Raw genomic sequence first — 23201 nt, 5'->3', positions numbered from 1 at the left:
TAAAACAGAGATGAAGTTGAACAGCAAAAGGAAAATGAGATGCCCGCATAGTAAAGAATTCAATCACAATTCAAAGCTGGTGATAGAACAGCATCAAACAGCAGGAAGGGTATGATATATAGAAGATTGGAAGATGGCAGATCCCATTGCCTTGGAGATGCCGCACATACCCTAGGAGCAAAACGAGGGCGAGCTAAGCTTAGGGCAGGCTAAGCTTGGGGCGAGCTAAGCTTGGGGTGAGCTAAGCTTAGGGTGAGCTAACCCCTCCCTAATTGCTCTGAGACTTCAGGTGGGAGCTCTGGTAAGTCTGATTCTCTGGCCAGATTCTTTGCAGGCTCTGCCTGGCGAGGATCATGTCCACCTTGCTCACCTATGTGTGTGCCACCCAGAAGCTCAGTAATACGTGTTGAATCCGGGTGTTGTGCTGTACTCCTGTAATCTTAGCTACTGAGGGCCCGAGGCAAGAGGATCACAATTTCAGTACTAGCTTAGGATCCACAGAGGGACCCTGTTTTAAATTTCTTTGTTGAATTGTAGAAAATAATGACTGCCTTCCATTTCCCCCTTTATTGAAAAATAATTTTTTCAATATTATGATTTCCTCTCTCTACTCCTCCCAGCTTCTTTCTTCCACCCCTGAACCTAATATCATGCCCTTTCTGTCTTTCATTAGAAAACCAGCAGGATTCTACTGGATGATGATGATGATAATGATAATGATAATAATAATAGTAATAATAATACAAAATAAAACAAAAACTAACACATTGGAATTAGACAAAACAGACAGAAGGAAAAGAGCCCAAGAGAAGGCACAGAAAACAGATTCTCATTCCCACACCCAGAAATCCCATAAAAACACTAAACTGGAAGCCATAACATTTAGGCAGAGGCCACTTTTTCTGCCTCCTCCATGGGGTTCCCTGACCCCTGAGTGGAGGGATTGATGGAGACACCCTATTTAGGGCTGGGCGTTCTAAAGTGTCTCACTCTCAGTGTAATGGGTCTCTGCTTCTCTTCCCATCCGCTGTATGAAGACGCTGTATGATGGCCGAGCAAAGTGCTGATCGATGACAATAGTGAGTGACACTGTCATCAGAAGTAGTTTTATCACTACATTTTCTTCTGTAGAACAGTAGTATCTAGTTTTACTGTTGGTTCCTGGGCTATTTAGTCTCGGATTCTTGGTCACCCAAGCAGTGTTAGGTATGTGTTTCATCTCATAGAGTGGGCCTTAAGTCAAATCAGGGATTAGATAGTTATTCCAACAAGCTTTGTGCCATCTTTACCCTAGAATATCTTGCAGGCAAGATACCATTGTGGTAGAACAAAGGGGTGTGGCTGGGTTAGTGTTCATGTTTCTCTTTGGGTAGTATGCAGAGCACTTTCCTGTACCAATGATGCTAGAATGTAGGGGTTAAAGCATTTTGGAGGCACCAGCTTGACATCTCCATGTTTATATTTGGCATGATCTAGAGTCTTCAAGGAGCATGCTAAATGCACATATGGCAGCTGGTACTGCACCTTCTGGATTGGAGTCTTCCAGTGTTGAGGTCTGAGCTTCTGCTTTTTAGTACAGATCACAAGCTACAAACAAGTGTTAGGTATAGCTGTAAAAGGAATTAAAACGAAGGAGGAACCAGAGGAAGGAGAAAATATACAACAATGAATATATATGGCTCCAAGTCTAAAATGTATGCCATGGGTCTGGAGAGATGGGTCTGCAGTTAAAAACACTGGCTGCTCTTCAAGGAGATTTGGAGTTGATTCTCCGCACCCAAGTGATAGCTCCCAACCTTCTGTAACTCCAGTTCCAGAAGATACTTCCACAGGCACTGTGCTTATATGGTACATGGATAAATACCCAGACAAAACACCCATACACATAAAATAAAAATAAAATCTAATTTAAAAAACAGTATCTGAAAAATAGTTGACTCTCTTAGTTAAAGCATGACCTGAAAGTCAGGAAGAGGCATCCAGACCTTGGGCAAATCTATCTATGTAACTTTCTGTGTCTTAGGTTTGTTTTTGTTTGTTTTATGTTTGTTGTTTTGAGAGAGGGTTTCTCTGTGTAACAGCCCTGGCTGTCCTAGAACTCACTTAGTAGACTAGGCTAGCCCTGAACTCACAGACATTGTCCTGCTTCTGCCTCCTTACTGCTGGCAATAGTGAATGTCTATTACGTATCTTTTATTTGAAATGCATAGACATGAAAAATGTTTCAAATTTTGGATTTGTTTGGATTTTGGAATATTGGTATGTTCTACAGTGAGATACCTTGTGTAGGGGACAAAAAACTAGGCACAGAATTCATTTATATTGTGTCCATATGTTACACAGTATGTTACCATGTTTTTAGCAATGATGTGGTGTTTTCCTCTTCTGTATCATCTTGACATTAAGGAAAAAATCTCTATTTTATATCACCCTCAAATTTCAGATATCCAGATTAGGAGTGTGCAACATGACTATGTAAGTGTTTTGTTTTTTAAAAAATAATAATTTGTCAAGAACTTGGGGAAGTACTTAGTACAGAATAAAATAAGTGCTATGTAAGTATTTGATGTATAGAGTGTGAAAGAAACCTAAATGTTTTTTTCTCAACATAAAGAATCATTGAACCAAGCATTGTCAAATGCTTTGTCTCTGCGTTGTTTCAAAGCAGGACAGTGATTCATAAAGAAAAGGAGTCCCAGTGAAAGACCAAATATGAATGCTGTGGTGATTTGAATAGAAACATCCTCCATAGACTTCTGTGTTTGAATGCTTGGCCATAGGGAGTTGAGTTGGAGGAAGAGAGTCACTGTCAAGATGGGCTTTGAGGTCTCCTATGCTCAAGCTATACCCAGTGACACACAGTCTCCTCCTGACTGCCTACAGACCAAGATGTAGTACTCTTAGCTCTTCTAGCACCATGTCTGCCTGCGTGCTTCCATGATGGTAATGAACTAACCCTCTGAAACTCTAATCCATCCCCAATGAGATGTTCTTCTTTTTAAGAGTTGGCTTGGTCATGGTGTCTCTTCACACCAATGAAACCCAAACTAAGACGTGTGCTTATCAGTTATGATGGCTCATTAGAGGCCCTTAAATACCCCTTCCTATGCCTTTTCTGCCTCTGAAGCTTGAGGCTGCTTTCTTTGGTCTTGTCACCTTTCTGAACCATATCATTTGTGCTTATTACAGCAGCCCCTTGAGTTATGACAAAGTCGCTGTTCTGCAAAAATGTGTGCTGCACATGTTTAAAAAACATGCTTGTTTCTCTTGTAAGTCTGTATTTCATTACAGGATTTTGTTTCAAGTATGAATAGGTGCGTTAAATTATATTTTCTTCCTTTGTCATCACTAATTAGTGAGGCTCTGTGATGATATATTTAGTGGGTCACCTTGGAAAGGTCAGTGGGCCAAATTGTTCTATCAAACACTAAGCTAGACATTGTTGTGGAGTTAGGTATTTTGATATAACTGACACGTAACTCAGTTGACTTCAAGTGAATGCTTAATCTTCTATAACGTAGGTAGGCTTCATCCAATCAGTTGAAGACCTTAGGAAAAAACCACCAAAGCCTTCTCAAAGGAAAAACAGTTCTACCTCTAGTCTGCTTTCAAACTCAACACTGCAGCAGCATCTGCTGGCACTTCCAGGCTGCCACTGTTCACGGAAGATTTAAATCTCATCTGTACCTTACTGATTGGAAACATTTCTCAAATGTTGGTAACTTTTGACTGCCTGTGAGGACCATGCCCATGGTTTTTCGGGGGAAACTGTGTGTGGATGTGCTAACCACCTTCCTGTGGCTGTGACAGAATACTTGGCTCACGCATCTTAAGGGAAGAAGGGAGCGCTTGGACTTATAGGCTCCCTTCATCATGGCAGGGGCCACCTGGTGGCAGGAGTAACTCATTCCTTTGCATAAATGGCCTCTTTGTAAACATGGGCTTTCTACCTATGCACATTTCCCCAAAACGACTCTGGGACGGAATTATTATATGAATAAATGCCTATGCCATAAGCTTTGGCTTGATTCTGACTAGCTCCTAATGTACTATCCCATTTACCATACTTTAAGTTCTGCCACATGGGTGGTTACATTTTCTTAAAATCTGGTTAAAGTTTTATGCAACCATCCCCTCCAGAGTTTGAGACGAATCTCTTCCATGCCTCTAACTCTTCCAGAATCCCCCCCCCCACTCTTTACCAGCTGTTCCCCCTTCTAATTTTGCTTCAACTCATTGGCCACAGGCTTTTTTGAGGCTTCCATACACTGAACAAAAGACTCCCTCCACACCTCTTCACGCAACACAAATGAAGTAGCAAAGAAACATCCAGAACCAGAGGTAGGGGTAACTTTCATATTCTTGTGCCTACTTCCATCAGTGACACCTCATCTTCTGGCTTCCTAACAGTTTCATAAGCTGGGGATGCAGTGCTCACAACATGGGCCTGTGTGAGCATTAACCTGAGCATTTTATTGCAGAAACTCTATTAAGTTGTTTGAAGTGGGAGGATATCCCGAGCTTTTGTCCCCGCCGGCAAGAACACACTCAGGACAACCGGAATCTTCTGCGGCAAAGCTTTATTGCTTACTTCTCAGGAAGATCCCGACCCCAGAAAATGGAGTCCCTTATATAGCACTCAGCCATGACGTTTCAGCACCTGATGTGGCGTGACAGCTCTTGATTTGTTGCTCGCTCATCACACCACTATTACACCCCGAGAATGGGCAGTGACTAGGAGTGAGTTCACTCTCGCACTTGCGCACAAGGCTTGTTTACTAGTTTGTCACAACGGAGGCCAGCGCCATCTTATAATGGTGATTGCTCGGCGGCACGCGCACGGCTCTCCACAGCAATTGGCTGCACGCTGCACTGCTTTCCACAGGAGGAGCTTCATTAAAGAACAAATCAAAGAACACTGCCATGACTTTCTAGACATTAATGTCTCTATTAAGTAGCTGAGAGAAGTGTGGCGATAATTGACTATAACCCCAGTACTGAGGAGGCGGGGGCAAGAGGGTTATGAGTTTGAGGACAGCCTGGGGATTTAGCTGGATAGTAGAGCACTTGCCTGAATGTGCTAAGACTTTGGGTTCAATCCCCACACCACATACACAAAGAAAGGGCTGCCGGTTATTTCATGAATGAAGAAAGATGAACACTAAGGCATGTCATTGAAGTTTATAACACAGAATCAACAAAACTGGTGCACAGCATGTTTGTGAGTCTCTGGAACTGACACTCACTTAACTACGGGCTTTCCCAACTGCACATAAATTCTTTGAAATAACAACTCTGAGACTTAATATATTTATGAATAAATGCTTAGGCCATAAGCTTGAGCCTGTTCTCCAACTAGCTCATAACTCAATTATCCCAATAAAATAGTCTAAGTCATGCCATGTGGCTGGTTATCTGGTCCTCAGTTTTATGAGACCATTTTCCTCTGTGTCCTACCAAGCTCCCTGCACCTGACTCAATCCCAGAATTCCTCTTTCTTTGCTGGATGTCCCACCTTCCAGTCTTCCCTCAGCTCATTGGTCAATCAGCATTTTATTGACAGATGAGTGCATTTACATAGTGCACTATCTCTACACATAAAGAAGGAAGAATGTCTGCTGCATTCACACCTCTGGTCAATAGCTATTCCAGTAGACAGCTCTATCCTGTTTACGATGACGAGTCAAATCTTTCTCCAAATTGAGCAACAGGCAGGAATAAATGAGAAAGTTATCAGACTGACTCTTATGCAATCTAATTGCCATGCATTTAATTATTTATTAGGTGGGGGCATGCTTTCACATATTTGTCATTCAGGAGTATCCCTCTGTGAATTATCTGAAAATAGTTTTGTCTAAATTTAAATTTGTATTTTTTCATTCTTACATATATTAGATAGCAAAATTTGCAAAAATTTTAGTGAATGGTTTGTTTTCACCTTCTGTTTTCTTCTATAATCCCCAGGTTTCTTTTGTAACTACCATTATCTCTGGCTGACATTCTTTGGGTATCACATAAAGTACAATACAGCTTTGCTCTTGTAAAGATGTGTGTCATTCATTAAATAGCTAATCCAGTTTTCACCAGTGTGTAATGCATTATAAGACACATGTGTACTTGTGTCTATATGTCTGTAGTGAACTTTATAATCATGTACTTTGTTAGTCTTTGGTTTACCTTCATAAAAACGCATGCTCATTCAATTACATATGTATATATGTGTGTATATATATATATGTATATATATGTGTGCGTGTATATGTATGTGTATATGTATGTGTATATGAATGTGTATATGAATGTGCATATGTATATGTATATTATATGTATATGATACATGACATTTATTGATGTGTATATGTTGTACCAAACTTGTATCTCTGGAATGAAACAAATTTGCTCATAGTGAATAATCTTTTTAGTATGTTGGCATTTGATTTGTAGGTATGTTTTTTGGAATGTTTTCATCCTTGCTTTTTGGAGAGAAAGATTGCCCTGTTCCTTTCTTTGTTTCTTTGTTTCTTTCTTACTTTCTTTTGACATTTAAAACGTTTTTCGAGATTATATTTTTGAGATTATAATTATATCATTCCTCCCTCTCTTTGGTCCTTGTTCTCTTTCAAACTCATGGCCTCTTTTTTCATCAACTGTTTTTATAAATGTATGTTCATGTGGGGAAGAATATTTTTCCTGTTCTCTGCATTCTTTAGTTGCCTATAGTTCTTTCTGTATAATTGAGGCCTCATGAATCTTTCTCCCGTCTCCATTAGCTTCTCTATTGATATTGCACTTGCTCAGCTCATGTTTAGGTAGCCATATTGGTGAGACTTGATGGTTGTAGCTTTTGAGATTCTTAGGAGATACCATCTCACTGCCAACGTCCTATTCTTCTGACTTTTGCAGTCTTTCTACCTCCTTGGTGATCCCCGAGCCTTGGATGCAGGAGTTATATTATAGATGTATCAGTTGGGACTAGGTTCCGTAAGTCTGAATTTTGATTGTGGTTGGCTGTGGTTTTCTAAATTAGCTGTGATCTGTTGCAATGAGAAGTTTCTTTGACGACAGGTGAGGACTATACCTAATTATGAGGACAAATATTTAGAATGTAGATAGGGGTTATGACAGTTTAATAAAGTGGTGGTTATAGGTCCTCTTCCACAGTCCTTGACTGCACGATCCCTGGGTTACTGGCTAGTTTCCAGACAATTTTTTTCTCCTTTTTGAGTAGGTCTTAAGTCCAATAAGAGAGCCATTGGTTACCACCAAGATATGTATGCCATTACTGCACCCTTGCACCCCTAGGGCCATCTTGCCATGCTGGTTGTCATTGGGTTCTTAGGTATCATAACTGAGTAGAATCACTTGTTGTTTCCCTCCGTTGGAAGCTTGCATGGTGCCTTCTGGTAACATAAAACCTAGTCCTCAGGGAGGAGGCATTTATGTCAGTTCCAGCTGAGGAGCCTCTGGGCCCAGTGTCTGAAGTGCATAGTGTCTTCAGCAATAGGGTTGCCTCCTGGGGGCAACCTAAAACAATAGCAATAGCTTGTAATATTTTAGGAGTTTTTCAAATAACCCTTGCCAACAACTCAAAAGAGTTCTTGGGGGGGGGGGCTAATCCCTCACTCCCCATTTTTTCTTTTGAGAACTCTGTTCAGTTCCCAGACCCATTTTTGAGTGGTTTATTTATTTATTCTTCATATATGCCTAAATGTCTAGTTTTTGTGTGGATTCATAAAGCTTTAACTGTACCTTGATAAACAGAAAGGGGAAATAAAATTTGTTGAAAGACACTAGATTGAAGAAAAAACTGCTGAATTATACCAACTTATATACTTTAAAGATGTTTTAACATCAGAATGGAAGTCAGGGAATGTGTTGTGTTGGGGAAGAGGTTTTGTGTATATTTCCACAGTTGATGAAATACTAGATGTTTGATCAAGACTGATAAAGATCTGATCTGAATAAGAGAATCTTCAATATGAATGGAAGGACTCAAGGAAGAAACACAGAAAGACAGCAATGCAGAGGACTCAGAGAGCTGATCCCTCCACATGGAGACAGCTCAACAAAACATCTGAAGAAGTGTAGATCATTCATCAGACTTGATGCTTAAACGGACTGTTGCCAAAGACAGATGATCAGGACTGAATTTATGAAGGATCATCACATCAACGGATCTTCAGAAGGACATTCGGACTGTTAGGTTTATGGGATTAATAACTGTTTCTGTTGTAAAAAGTTAAGCTGTGTAAAATTACTAGTGTAGGCAAAAAGGGGGAAATGTTGCAGGATATTTTATCATACTGTGTACCCTGAGACTGTGATATTAACTGGGGAAAAAACCCTGTTTCTAATTGTGGTGAGGCTCAGCCCTTAGTGCATAGCTTTAATCCCTCTGTCTGGAACATGGGCATGTCCTTAGTATACAGTTTTAGTCACAAACACTAAAGGTAAAGTTAGTTTGTAGAAAGAAGCATCCATGTTTGAAAGTAGCTTCTAATTGAGTGGCAGAGGAAGTGATGAGACAGAGAAAGATTTGACATGATAGGATATGTACAACTCTCGAAAGAAGAGGGAGGAAAGGGGGTACTTCAGAGAAAGAGAGAAAAAGGGCAGTTTTACTAGAACAGTTGTAGACAGGTTTCAGAGAGAGAGAGAGAACAAACTAGACACAGGTGAAGACAGAATGAGCCAGAGAGTGAGAAGGAGCCAGGAGATCAGATTGTCAGTTAGTATGAGGCCAAGCAGGGCAATTCAGTAAGAAACTGAGAGAAGCTAGATTGAATCAGTCAGCTTCAGAGGAGTTTTGAGCCAGAACAGCTGAGTTGAGCCAGCCAGTTAGAGCTCAGAATGAACTAGAAAAGGTGTGCTTAATCATTAGCAAGTTTCAGAGGCTAAAGCACCCTAGGCCTAGATAAGAGTGTATGGAGGCTAGAACCTTCCAGGACTAGGCCTAGGTTAGCAGACAGAGGGAATAAACCTCTAGACAAAATTACACCAGGTGAATAAAAGACAATTTTATATCTGGTACTCCATGTTGGACACCAAAATGTTTTTTAAAAACAAAACTCCCAGCTATTAGATTTTACCAATGAAGTCTCTGGAGCTAGATGCTGTGGTGAAAGCCTAAACGCTCAGAGAGGCAGAGAAGACACCCAGCTGACCTTCCTACTCCACTGTTGTCACAGGAGGACAAAGCTCCTTCCTTCTACACTCTGTCTTAAATACCCTTCAACTCAACATCCCTCCTTTCTCGTCAACTCTGTCTTAAATACTTCAAATACTACTTTGTCTAGTTAGCCAGAATGTAGTGCTGCCTCCACCCTTGCCTTCTGAGCTTCTGGACTTGTTTTTTTTTTTTTCCTATAAAAAGGCTCCTGAATCCATTTTGTGGCCCTGATCGATCGGTCTTAGGGTGTGCATTCAATAAACTATCTTGCTCAGTTGAGGTCGGTATTCATATGGTTTGTGTGGCAATTCCTGAATCCCAGCACTTGCTCCACCTCTTGACCTAGGGTTGACTCTTGGATTAAAGGTGTGTGCTAAGGTGGAGCCACACCACAATAAGAATTGGGGTTTACAAAGTGATCAAATACCTGCAACAGTATAATATGTGTATCAAACATATGTAGCTGGGTAGTTTTTTAAAATCCAACCTTCCATCAATTTATTGTGAACAGCACACTCATCTCCTTGTCCCCCAGCACCTGCCCTCATTCCCCTGTAACTTCTAACCACCAAAAACCAAGATTTTGTTGTGGAAGATGTTGTGTGCCACAGTTTACCAGCCTTGTCCACACCTCTTTACTTGCAAATGTCTACTACAATGAGTCATTGGTCTAGCTTGAGGCCTCCAACCACTGCCACATCATCAGTACTAGATCATCACCAAGACTCCTCTCAGACATCCTGCTGTTGCCCTGTATCATGGAGATCCTGCAGCTCTGGATCTACAAGACTGAACCCTTAATATGCTCTAGCAGTTTATAGATGGGGTAACTGTGGGGGTACCAGGTGGGAGTGATCTCAGGACAAACTAGGTACTTTTTTTTTTTAACCATCTTTATTAAACATTTTAAATCAGTGTTCATCAAGGATATTGGCCTGCAGCTTTCTTTCTTTCTTTCTTTCTTTCTTTCTTTCTTTCTTTCTTTCTTTCTTTCTTTCTTTCTTTCTTTCTTTCTTTCTTTCTTTTTTTCAATTTGCTAAGCTGTGACTGTTTATTAACTGACCAGATTACAAAAATACTATGGGTGACACCTTAGTTAATCTGTCTTCTAAAGCCTGTTTATCTCGTCTTCCCTGTTACCAGCATCTCCACCTTCTACAAAGTGAGTTGTCTTTTTCTTCATTCCACCTCGTGGGGAAGAAAATTTGAAGGGTCACAGGAAGTTATTTGCTTCCTTGAAGCGTTTCCCAACTGCATAGATCGCATAACCTAGATCCTCCATGCAGATGATGCCAAATTTACCTAGAGGTCGAGCAATCAAGGAATTATCTGTCAAGGCGATCCGCTTCTTGTTGATTTTGTCATAGCCTCGCTTGTAGATGAGCTTGTTAACTGACTTCAGGTTGGGGTAACCTCATGTAATGTATGGTTCCACAATCCACAGCATGTTAATTGAAGCCTTGATGAGCTTAACAAAGGTGCCATTGAAGATCTGTCAAAGATGAAGAAGCTGCAATACCTTTCGGACTTTTGGGCTTACTCCATTGATACCTCAGATTCTGATGACAAATGCAAATTTTGGTTCTGTGGGCACATAGAAGTTCCCAGCTTCCCTTGCCATCCTGGCCATCCAAATCTCAGTCCAGAACATCTATCTGCCTGTACTCCTTGATATAGCGCTTTGTCTTCTCATAGATGAGCTTCCTCCTTGCCTTTCACAGTGTCTTCAGGGCAAACTTCTTCCTCAGGCGTGTCACCTTCAACTCTGCGAAATTACTTCACTTTTTCTTAAAGGTTTCTGGCACAGCAGAAACCCTTTTCTCACGAGTTTTTTGCACAGCAGGAACCTTTTTCTTAAGGGTTTTTGGCACAGTGGCAACCTTCTTTTTCTTCTCTGGAACAGCCTCCGTGGTTCCAGCCAGAAAAGGAGAGCCAGCTTTCTGTTTTTGTTTTGCCTTTACCTGGTCTTAAGATTAGAGTGATCCTGAGCTTGTAGAAGTAATTTAGGACTGCTCCTTTGGTTTCTCTGTTTATTTTTTTTGTCCAGATGGCCTATGTATTGAAGAAAGTGGGGTATTGAAATCACCTACTATTTGGGGGTTGATGTCTTTAAATCTTCAGATTTCTGTCTTTAAATCCAGTGTGCTGGCTAGTTTTGTGTCAAATTGACACAGCTGGAGTTATCACAGAGAAAGGAGCTTCAGTTGAGGAAATGCCTCCATGAGATCCAACTGTAAGGCATTTTCTCAATTAGTGATCAAGGGGGAAAGGCCCCTTGTGGGTGGGACCATCCCTGGGCTGGTAGTCTTGGGTTCTATAAGAGAGCAGGCTGAGCAAGCCAGGGGAAGCAAGCCAGTGAAGAACACCCCTCTATGGCCTCTGCATCAGGTCCTGCTTCCTGACCTGCTTGAGTTCCAGTCCTGACTTCCTTTGGTGATGAACAGCAGCATGGAAGTGTAAGCCAAATATACCCTTTTCTCCCCAACTTGCTTCTTGGTCATGATGTTTGTGCAGGAATAGAGACTCTGACTAAGACAAATTGGTACCAGCAGAGTGGGGTATTCCTGCGACAATCTGACCATGTTTTGGGGAGGACTGTGGAAGGACTTTGGAACTTTGGACTAGAAGATCCATTCGGTGTTAAGAGCTCTGTCAGATGTTGTGTAGGAGCTTGAAAGATAATGTTGAGAACAGTGCAGAAGATGGAGGCCTGGTTTGTGAAATTTCAGAGGGAAAACGAAAGACTCTTTTCAGGGCCATTGCTATTTTGGAGTTTGATTATTCTGTGGTTCTGGTTAGCTGGGGCTGAAGAATCAGTTGTGATTAACAAGATACCGGAACTACTAAAGCAAAACCTTTGCATTACTGGAACTGTTGATGCTGGTTAGCTGGAGCTAAGAAATTAGTGGTGATTAAGAAGAGACCAGCATCATTGAGGTGCCATCTTCTGGGAAGTGTTTTCTGAAAGCACAAAGAGGCTGTGTTCCAGAGATAGCCAAGGTTGTACTCCTGCTGCAGCAGGACTTGGTAATGTGTAAGGGTCACCCAGGTGGTACTGGTTTTGAAGGCATGAAGGGGTCATACAGAGCAGCTGAGGCTTGGCACTGTGAGAGGCCATGGAAGGCCATTGGTGAAGGTGCAGCCTCAGTTGCAATTGACAGTCCAGGACTGAAGGGGTCATGTAGTGTTTTGGAGATGCCAGTAACATGAGATGACCACCAAGAGCAGCAGCAGCAGTGGAGTACAGGCATCTGGAGCCTAGAGGACAACGCGTGTGCTACAAAGGGCATGGCTGGAGAAGTGACCCAAGCCCTTGGAGGAGCCCAGAAGATCGTGAGTTGGATCCCAGACATTGGATTGTTGGAGACTGATTTTTGCTTTTGATTGTGACTGTGCCCTGATATTTTCCCTCTTGAAGGAAGAAAATATTTTAATGGATCTCACAGTTAAGAGACTTTTAATTGTAAAAAGACTTTGGATTTTAAAAGATATTGGACATTTTAAAGGGATTGACTTTTAATATGTAAAGACTGTGGGACTTTTAAAGTTGTTTAAATCTTGGGGATGAATAAGAAAGTAAGGTTTGAGGCTTACAAGTGATGTGTTTGTGTGTCAAGTTGACAAGGGGTCAATTGTACTGGCTAGTTTTGTGTCAACATGACACAGCTGGAGTTATCACAGAAAAAGGAGCTCCAGTTGAGGAAATGCCTCCATGAGATCCAACTGTAAGGCATTTTCTCAATTAGTGATCAAGGGGGAAAGGCCCCTTGTGGGTGGGACCATCCCTGGACTGGTAGTCTTGAGTTCTATAAGAGAGCAGGCTGAGCAAGCCAGGGGAAGCAAGCCAGTGAAGAACACCCCTCCATGGCCTCTGCATCAGCTCCTGCTTCCTGGCCTGTTTGAGTTCCAGTCCTGACTTCCTTTGGTGATGAACAGCTGTATGGAAGTGTAAGCTGAACAAACCCTTTCCTCCCCAACTTGCTTCTTGGTCATGATGTTTGTGCAGGAATAGAAACCCTGACTAAGACATCCAGTAATACATGTTTTAAAAAATGAAATTGGGTGCACACTTGTTTGGTGCATACATGTTTGGTTTGGTGCATACATGTTTAGGATAGTAATGTCATATTGGTTAATTATTCCCTTAATAAGAATGACCTGTTCTTCAGGGTCCCCAATGGAGGAGCTAGAGAAAGTACCCAAGATCTGAAGGGGTCTGCAACCCTATAGGAGGAACAATAATATGAACTAGCCAGTACCTCCCGAGCTCATGACTCTAGCTGCATATGTAGCAGAAGATGGCCTAGTCGGCCATCAATGGGAGGAGAGGCCCTTGGTCTTTCGAAGACCATATGCCCCAGTACAGGGGAATGCCAGGACCAGGAAGCAGGAGTGGGTAGGTTGGTGAGCAGGGTTGGAGGAGGGTATAGGTGGCCTTGGGGATAGCATTTGAAATGTAAATGAAGAAAATATCTAATAAAAAATAAAGAATGAACTGTTCTTGATTTCTTCCAATCATTTTAGTTTGAAGTCTATCTTGTTAGATATTAGGATAGAGATGTCTCTTGAATCCTGGTCCAATCTGATGGAAATTCTATTGTCCATACTTTTACTCTAAAGCAGTGCCTACATTTAAAGCTCCCTCTCCTCCCTCTCCCTCTCCCTCTCCCTCTCCCTCTCCCTCTCCCTCTCCCTCTCCCTCTCCCTCTCCCTCTCCCTCTCCCTCTCCCTCTCCCTCTCCCTCTCCCTCTCCCTCTCCCTCTCCCTCTCCCTCTCCCTCTCCCTCTCCCTCTCCCTCCATCCTTATCCTCCTCCTCCTTTTGGTTTTTTGAGATAGGATTTCTATGTGTAGTCTTGGCTGCTCTGGAACTCAACATGTAGACCAGGCTGGCCTCCAACTCATAAAGATCCACCTGCTGCTAAACCCTGAGTGCTGGGATTAAAGGTATGCACCATCACCACCCAGCAAGATGTGTTTCTTGTAGACGACAGATGGATTTTGTTTCTTGATCTATTCAGCCAGCCTGTATCTTTTGATGGGAGAATTGAGGCCATTACTATTTAGAGTTATTGAAATGTGTGTATTAATTGTGATCAATGTGTTGGTAGCTTTTTATTTTGTTATTTGTATTCTCAGTGGCATTTTGTGTTTTAGTAATCATGACATCATGACCTTTCACAGTCTTTTGGCTCATTCCTCTCTTAGCCCAAAATACTGTTTCCTGTATTTTCTTTAGATTTGGTCTTTGGATATTTTTTTTATTAGATATTTTCTTTATTTACATTTCAAATGTTGTCCCCTTTCTTGGTTTCCCCTCCAAAAACCCCCTATCCCCTCTCCCTGCTCACCAACCCACCCACTCCTGCTTCCTGGCATAGAACTTTCACAGGATCAAGGGCCTCTCCTTCCATTGATGACTGACTAGGCCATCCTCTGCTACATATGCAGCTAGAGCCATTGGTCCCTCCATGTGTACTCTTTGGTTGGTGGTTTAGTCCCAGGGAGCTCTGGGGTTACTGGTTAGTTCATATTGTTGTTCCTCCTATGGGGCTGCAAACCCCTTCAGTTGGATAAAATTTTAAAGGCTGTTTATATTGTAGAAAGCTTTTCTTTCTCTTTTAACAATGGTAAACAGTTTTGCTGGGTATATTAGTCTAGGTTAGTGATCATAGTCATCTAGGATTTGGAATGCATTGCTCCAGACTGTTGTGGCTTTCACGGGTTTCACTGAGAAATCAGCTGTTATTCTCATAGGTTTTCCTTTGTAAGTGATTTGTATTTTTTTCTCTTGCAGCTTTCAATACACTTCCTTCATTTTGTATGCCTAATGTTTTTTTATTTTTTTATTAGATATTTTCTTCATTTACATTTCAAATGCTATCCCAAAAGTCCCCTATACCCCCCTGCCCCCGCCCTGCTCCCCTACCCACTCATTCCCACTTCTTGGCCCTGGCATTCCCCTGTACTGGGGCATATAAAGTTTGCAAGACCAAGGGGCCTCTCTTCCCAATGATGGCTGACTAGGCCATCTTCTGCTACATATGCAGCTAGAGACACGAGCTCTGGGGGTACTGATTAGTTCATATTGTTGTTCCACCTATAGGGTTGCAGACCTCTTCAGCTCTTGGGTACTTTCTCTAGCTCCTACATTGGGGGCCCTGTGTTCCATCCTATAGACGACTGTGAGCATCCACTTCTGTGTTTGCCAGGCACTGGCATAGCCTCACAGGAGACAGGCATATCAGGGTCCTTTCAGCAAAATCTTGCTGGCATATGCAATAGTGTCTGCGTTTGGTGGCTGACTATGGGATGGACCCTTGGGTTGGGCAGTCTCTGGATGGTCCATCCTTTTGTCTTAGCTCCAAACTTTGTCTCTGGAACTCCTTCCATGGATATTTTATTCCCTATTCTAGGGAGGAATGAAGTATCCACTCATTGGTTTTCCTTCTTGATTTTCTTGTGTTTGGTAGGTGTATCTTGGGTATTCTAGGTTTCTGGGCTAATAGTCACTTATCAGTGAGTGCATATCAAGTGACTTCTTTTGTGATTGGGTTATCTCACTCAGGATGATATCCTCCAGATACATCCATTTGCCCAAGAATTTCATAATTTCATTGTTTTTAATAGCTGAGTAGTACTCCATTGTGTAAATGTACCACATTTTCTGTATCCATTCTTCTGTTGAGGGACTTCTGGGTTCTTTCCAGCTTCTGGCTATTATAAAGAGGGCTGCTATGAACATAGTGGACCATGTGTCCTTATTATCAGTTATACCTAGAGTTTAACTATAATATGCCAGCGGGATTTTATTTGACATTTCCCATTTGATGTTCTGTGTGCTACCTTGTATCAGTATGGGTATATTTTTAATTTGGGGAAGTTTTCCTCTATGATCTTGTTGAAGAGCTGATCTATGCCATTGATTTGTGATATTCCTCCTCATCCATGCCTGTCATTTGAAGGTTTTGTGTGTGTGTGTGTGTGTGTGTGTTTCACAATGTCCCATGCTTCCTTAATGTTTCTCTTCTGTGTTTTTTTTTTTTAATTGTTTGCTTGCTTGCTTATTCTCTATTTTATCTTTGAGACAGTATTCTGGTGTGCTATCTTTTGCTTGATTCTAGTTGGACTGTTGGGTTTTTTAATTCCATTTTTTTTCTTTTTTTTCGAGACAGGGTTTCTCTGTGTAGCCCTGACTGTCCTGGAACTCACTTTGTAGACCAGGCTGTCCTCGAACTCAGAAATCCGCCTGCCTCTGCCTCCCAAGTGCTGGGATTAAAGGCGTGTGCCACCACTGCCCGGCTCAATTCCATTTTTTTTGAGTCTCTTTTTTTTTTTTTTTTTGAGACAGGGCTTCTCTGTGTTGCTTTTGCTGTCCTGGAGCTCACTCTATAGACCAGGCTGGCCCTGAACTCAGAGATCTGCCTGCTTCTGCTACCCAAGTGCTGGAATTAAGGACATTTATCACCATTGCTTGGCTTCTGTTTCTTTATTGAATTCTAGTTTTCAATCCCAACTTGTCTTCATCATCAGACTTATGTTTGTATTTTCTTGGGCACCATATAAGCCTTATTATCTTTAAGTTCATTGGGTGGTTTCATTGTAAATATCCCAAGTCTCAAGGTGAGGAACCTGCCCTTCCTTCTGTATTACAGCTGTTTCTTTTTTGATGAGGTATTTGCCATCACCTCATTAAATGTTAGCTTAGTGGTAGAAGCCAATTTTGTCCACATATATTATGCTAACCATCTCTCACTGTCTACTGACCTGGAAATAAAAATATGATTCCTGGCTTATCCAGAACCAATGAACTGGGAGATGAAATCCTTGGAAATCCATGTTTAATGACAGTGCACAGACTATCCTGTGAGGTACTTGAGTTATGCCTCATACTATTGGAAGGGTTTAGTTACATGAGCACAAAAATCATACAGTGGTAGGAGGTGATTTTCAGAGGATAAACAGTGTGAGCAAAGGTGTGGACTCTGAGAAAGAAGCTTAGAAATGAGCTGTGTATCAATGGGGATAAAAGTCCTGTAAAAGGAAGTCAATTGTTTGTAGGCAGAACACGTATGTTCCACTTAAATGTGAAGGGAGATGGGTACTACTTAGAGTAATAAAATACAACTTGATAGAAAAAAATTCCTGGATTATGGTTAGCTTTTGGTTATTTTGGAAAATCATGAGGATGTAATTTTTACATCATATGGAAGACTCTATTTTTTATTTTCTTTATAAGTTAAGGTTAAGAAAGACTTGGGGATATAAGGGTAGTCTCTGAGCAGTATAACATGCTCAGGATGGACCCAGGAAGGGAGCCACTGGAGGGCTCACACAGTGAGAGCTATTCACATAGCTCCTGGATGAAGTAGTGAGGACCTGAACAGGGCTAAGCACAAAGGATTTGATGCCTGTACAATCTTTCTGTGTGTCAGCTGCCTTGTGCTCTTCGTCACATGTCTATTCCTTATGGACCTGTCTGAGCCCCTGGGTCTTCATAAAGTTCCAGGTCCTTGAGCCAAGGGCTGTGACTCCTGCTTCTGTTTCTCAGAGTCTCAGTGGAGCAGATGATGAGAAGTTATTTGATGAGTGTGTCTTGCTAGTGATGATCTTTCTATAGAATCCTTGTTAGGAAAGATTCTCCTGAACACAGAGATCTATTTCTCTGGATCAAATTACATCTTGAATGAAGAATGGTAGAAGAAAGGGCCAAAGAATAGCCTGCTAATAATTCGGGAAGGTCAGATTTAAAGAGGTGGCAACCTTTTAATTTCAGTAGACATTGCAGCTACTGCAAACTTTGACTTCCATATCCCCATCAGACGAGGTCTAGCTGTTGTCCTTAGCCACCTGACCTTTAGAAGGGTAGGGAACATTAGCTTCTCCAAACATGGGTATGATGGGCTGGACCCTGTAATTTTATCTCCTACCTTCTGTCCCTTCTAAGAGCACTTGGTATGATCAGGATGCAGAAGACCCTAATCCTGTCTTGGCAGAGAGACATCCTCACTTTGCCAAGGATCTCCTACCCAGAAATTCTGCTTTATAAATAGAGGGACCAGTATACAAGATTGTAGCAAGGGTTACTGAGGGATATCATCACACAGTGACAAAGCGATGGTATTTCAAGGGGCAGGGAAGGCATTCTTGGCATCATATACAGGCTTTCTGTTCCAAGAAAGACTGGACCACAAACTAATTTGGCTGCATTCCACATCACTTGCATTTTCATTTAACAGAAGGAAAGCAATGCACACGAAGACATGTAAATGGGCCCTATTACTGATACTTAATATTCAGAACTAGACAACTGGAATTATGCATCTGTGTACATCACTCATAGGTCTGTACTACTGATGACTATAGTAGCTATGAACCTCACAGCTTCCTACAATCAGCTAGTTTCTATGCTACCTCTTGTAGCCACAGGCTGATGTAGCTAAAACAAAATGTACCTCTCAGTGGGAAGCTGACTGCGTAGATTCAAGAGGATTCCCAGGTCAATGTCAGGGCACTGACTGGGAACCAGTGAGACATGGAGAATTAGTGTGGAGATACTTAAGAGCATGTCAATACACAAAGACTCATCAGAAGAAATAAACCTTCCTTGTGTGTGCCTTAAAATAGTTCCTTTTGGATGAAATTTCTGTAGTTGCCTTATTAAAAGTTGTTAATGGTAATAGGCAATTGTCCTCATTGGCTACATTAGTCACCTCTCATTGCATTCTGACATAGAACTAAAGTAGGGTCACAGAATATGCCATAAGGGCAACTGCAAAGTCAGTCTGGAGAAATGGAACAAAATAATATTATTGTGTGGACTTTTAAGGTCAAAAACTGGAAATATAAATGATAAGGGGCTGAATGAGGATGGAGAACAGAAATAAGAATTTAGATTTAGGCCAAATCATTTATAGGAGTTCAGTCTGTGGTAATTTTGGGTTCAGTGCACTAACAGGAACATCTTTAACGGTAATCATTTTTCATCTAGTGGCTGAAATAGTATCATTGGGGCTCGTGCCACATGATAGACTAACTTCTAGACAGTGATAGGAAAATATGGAGAAGAAATTCAAGGAATTCTGTATGAGACCATTGAAGTAGGTTTAATATGGGGGGGGGGTATCCATACAACCATAAATATGTCCTTGAGAGCCTAAAGGTACTCCATGGCCCAGAACCCTGGGACATAATTAGTAAAGAGCCTGGTGTTGTAGCAGCTGCTTTTGTAGGCTGAGGATGAATGTGGAAAGTGTGGGTATGGAAATTTTCTTTGGATAAATGGGATTGAGGTCACTATACAGAGGCAGGGGTCAAGTAGAGCAAGCAGTTAACCAGCAGAGACAAAATTGGCCAAAGTTTTAGTTGAGCTTAGTGACAGGCAATGAGGAATTTTATTTCTTCTGAGACGAGAGAATGGGGACCAGATTTACCCTCTTACATGACATATATAAAAAGCAACACAACATATAGAGGCAATGGTTTAACATTGAAAATTAGATAGCAAAGGAAAGTAATACTGAGAGAGAGGAGCACATGGTGGGGTCGGAGCTGATGGTGATGATATCATCTTACAGGTCAAAAATGCCTCTAGAGAACTCTCCCTGTTTGCAGGGAAGGAGAAGATGGGATGATTTGGTGATGTTGGTGAGTTGAGGAGGCAACACTGGGAGACAGTAAGAGGAACGATAGAGTTTACACAGCATAGGACTTTGAGGAAAAAGCTGCACAGAAAAGAGATCTGCAGATCTATTTATTCTTCACTAGAGTAAGGAGCACTGGATGCACATAAGGAAACAACTCAAGCGTAATGGATGAGAGAAGGTGATGGGGCACTCTCATACCTATGAGGATGGGAGAGTGTTCTGGCTTTAATTCAGTTGTAGGAAACACTAATCCCTAGGTATGACACTGTTCTGAGGCCACCAAATTAGTGCAGAACAAGATTTGAGAGGATCAGACAAATTCTAAGTAATCTATCAGAATTGCAGAACAAGGCACATATTAAGATACTCAGTGCCACAATAAAATATGTAATGCATGATATATTGTCAAAAACCTATAAGGCATATAGAAGAGTCAGAAAATATGGCTTGTAATGCAAGAATAATGAGCTATTGCCTAGCATATGAATTCATTCCCCATTGCTTCTCAGCCTTTTGGCTAACATCAAGTGTGGAATTCAATCTCCAGAAACACATACACGTGCACATGCACGTGCATGCGCACACACATGCCTGTGCATGTGCACATGCATATACATCAAATGAACTGAAATGATATTTGTGGTGGTTTGAATATGCTTGGCCCAGCAAGTGGGACTGTTAGGAGGAGTGGCCTTGTTGAAGTAGGTGTGGTCTTGTGGGAGAAAGTGTGCCACTGAGGGGTGGGCTTTGAGAGCTTCCTCCTAGCTGCCTGAAGATGATAGTCTTGTTTGCCTTTGGAACAAGATATAGAGCTCTCAGCTCCTCTAGTGCCATGCCTGCCTAGATACTGCCATGCTTCCTGCCATGATGATAATGAACTGAACCTCAGAACCTGTAAGCCAGCTCCAGTTAAATGTTGTCCTTTTTAAGAGTTGCCTTGGTAATGCTGTTTGTTCACAGCAATGGAAACCCCTAACTAAGACAACACCTAATATAAAATTAGCAGACAAGATTGCTCAAAATAGTTACTATAATAGTCAAAATATATGAGATGAGAAATTCACTGGATAGTAACTTAGACATTGTGCAAGAAAGATTGGTGAACTTTTCAACATAGAAATAGAAACTGTCTAAGATGAAAGTTCAGGAAGACAGAAATTAAGAAAGGGAAGAAAGAAAGGAAGGAAGGAAGGAAGGAAGGAAGGAAGAAAGAAAGAAAGAAAGAAAGAAAGAAAGAAAGAAAGAAAGAAAGAAAGAAAGAAAGAAAGAAAGAAAGAAAGAAGAGGAAGAACAAAAGGAAATGACAGCACCAAACCAAAGCATCAATAGAATACAAAAAACTTTTAGAATACAACTTTTAGAACTTTTAAAATAAAAGCCAAAACAAGAGATGTGTGTGGGAAAGGGGCTTGTTTGGGGATGTGTAATAGGAGTGGGATGCAGACTAGACAGGTAGGGGGCTATGTTAGTTAGAGTGCACTTTCTACATTTTATGAGACTACCAAAGAACAATGCAATAAAAGTGACTTTAAAAATGTAACTGACTAGGTGAAAATCATAACACATCATGTAATTTACAGCATACATAAAGATAAAATGTATGACATGTATGGCAACAAAGTTTAAGAGAGAAGAGGAGATATGGTTTCTATACTTGCTATAAAATAGCACAATAGTGTTTGTAATGAGTCAATGTGGTATGCTATAAACCTTGAAACAACCTCTGAGGAGTGAATAAACCATTGTGCAAATATATTTCAACACACCAAACATAATATATAGCATTATATATGTAATAATGTATGCCAACTATGTTATTAGGCTCATGAATACATAGTACTTTTATGTCCTCTCTTGTTTGACCCTTTGCTATTAGGGATGACAGTAATAAGGAGTTGTAAAGATAATCTTAAGGAGTCAACGTAATAGGAAAAAAAATGAGACAAAACAAATGGAACCAATAGAATGTAAGGATCAAAGTAAAAAGTTCAACCTTCATTACCAAATAAATGCATATAGCCACTTTGACCAAAAGGCAAAGTGTGTAATGTCAAAGAAACAATATGTGCAGCTTATCAGAAATCAGCTACCTATATAAAGATAAAGCTAATTTTAATGTAGAAGGATTGAAGAAAATAATCTCTGCTAGTACTAATTAAAATAAAATTAAAGTGTTTATATCACCAGCAGACAGAGTTTTCCTGTTCACAAAGCCAGTTGTTTAGGGAATAACACAATCCTAAGTGTACACATAGTAGGAGCTGGTAAGGCGGCTCAGTGATTGAGAGCACTTACTGTTCTTGCTGAGGACCTAGGTTTAGTTCCCAGCATCTGCACAATGGCTCACAAATATCTGTAATTTCAGTTCCAGGATCTAACATAGTAGGAGCTGGTAGGGCGGCTCAGTGATTGAGAGCACTTACTGTTCTTGCTGAGGACCTAGGTTTAGTTCCCAGCATCTGCACAATGGCTCACAAATATCTGTAATTTCAGTTCCAGGATCTAACATCATTTTCTGATCTCCATGGGGAATCAGGCACACACAGTGCACAAATAAATATACATGTAGGCAAAACACTCACTCACACACATAAACTAAATAAATCTAAAAATATATTTTAAATATGGAAAGTAAAATCCTATAGAACTTCAAGGGAAAATAGTCAAATTTATAGTGATTATGGGAATATAGATGTGCTACATCACATCTGACAAAGCAAATAGAAAACTAGGAAGGATATGGGGTCCTTAAGCAATATGGCATTCTGATCCTCTGTCATTTCTGAGACACAACAGGATGACAAACTCTTTTCAAATATGTATAGCCAACAAATCAACTAACCAGCCAACCAACCAACCAACCAACCAACCAACCAACCAACCAACCAAATAACCAAAGGACCCCTCAGCATGTGTGAACGATGTTAGGTGAATCAACTGTCAGTAGCAGGATCATAGCTTCTACCTCCACCTTGGCTTCAAAACCACATGTAAGATCAGCAGACTGATGAGTCTTGAATTCCTTCTAGGTCACAGTTACAAAGGTGCCTAAGAAATTCCGTGGTTAGCTTTTTAGAAAGGAAGAGTGAATGGCCTTCTTGTATCCTGGCAGCCAGCATTATCAGTTGCCTTCCTACACTTTTCAGTTTTCCTGTGTCTTAAGATCCCTGCTCCCAGATGGAAGGCAACAACTGTGTTTACAGACTTGTGACCTGGGTTCTGGCATCTGGCTCCAGCCACAATCCACACCGAGCACCATGCTTAGAGGTATTGTTGGCCAGAGAAGCTCTCCAGTGTGAAAACTGTCCAGCCCTAGATCCATCTCTGCAGCTCTCCTGGATGTTCGGCCAGCTACCTAATGTTCTTTAACCAACTCACATTCTTACAT

At 41.2% G+C, this 23201-nt stretch overlaps 1 pseudogene; it reads right to left on the bottom strand.

Moving 5' to 3' along the window:
* Nucleotides 1–10277: 10277 nt before the first annotated feature.
* LOC110301500 (large ribosomal subunit protein uL30-like) overlaps nt 10278–23201 on the bottom strand; it is a 65004-nt pseudogene continuing 52080 nt past the window's right edge.

The sequence above is a fragment of the Mus caroli genome, unplaced genomic scaffold (assembly GCF_978045245.1).
Source record: "Mus caroli unplaced genomic scaffold, Mus_caroli_1 scaffold_11, whole genome shotgun sequence".
Lineage (NCBI taxonomy): Eukaryota > Metazoa > Chordata > Mammalia > Rodentia > Muridae > Mus > Mus caroli.
The sequence above is the reverse complement of the archived record's forward strand: the minus strand, read 5'-3'. Positions and strand labels throughout refer to the sequence as shown.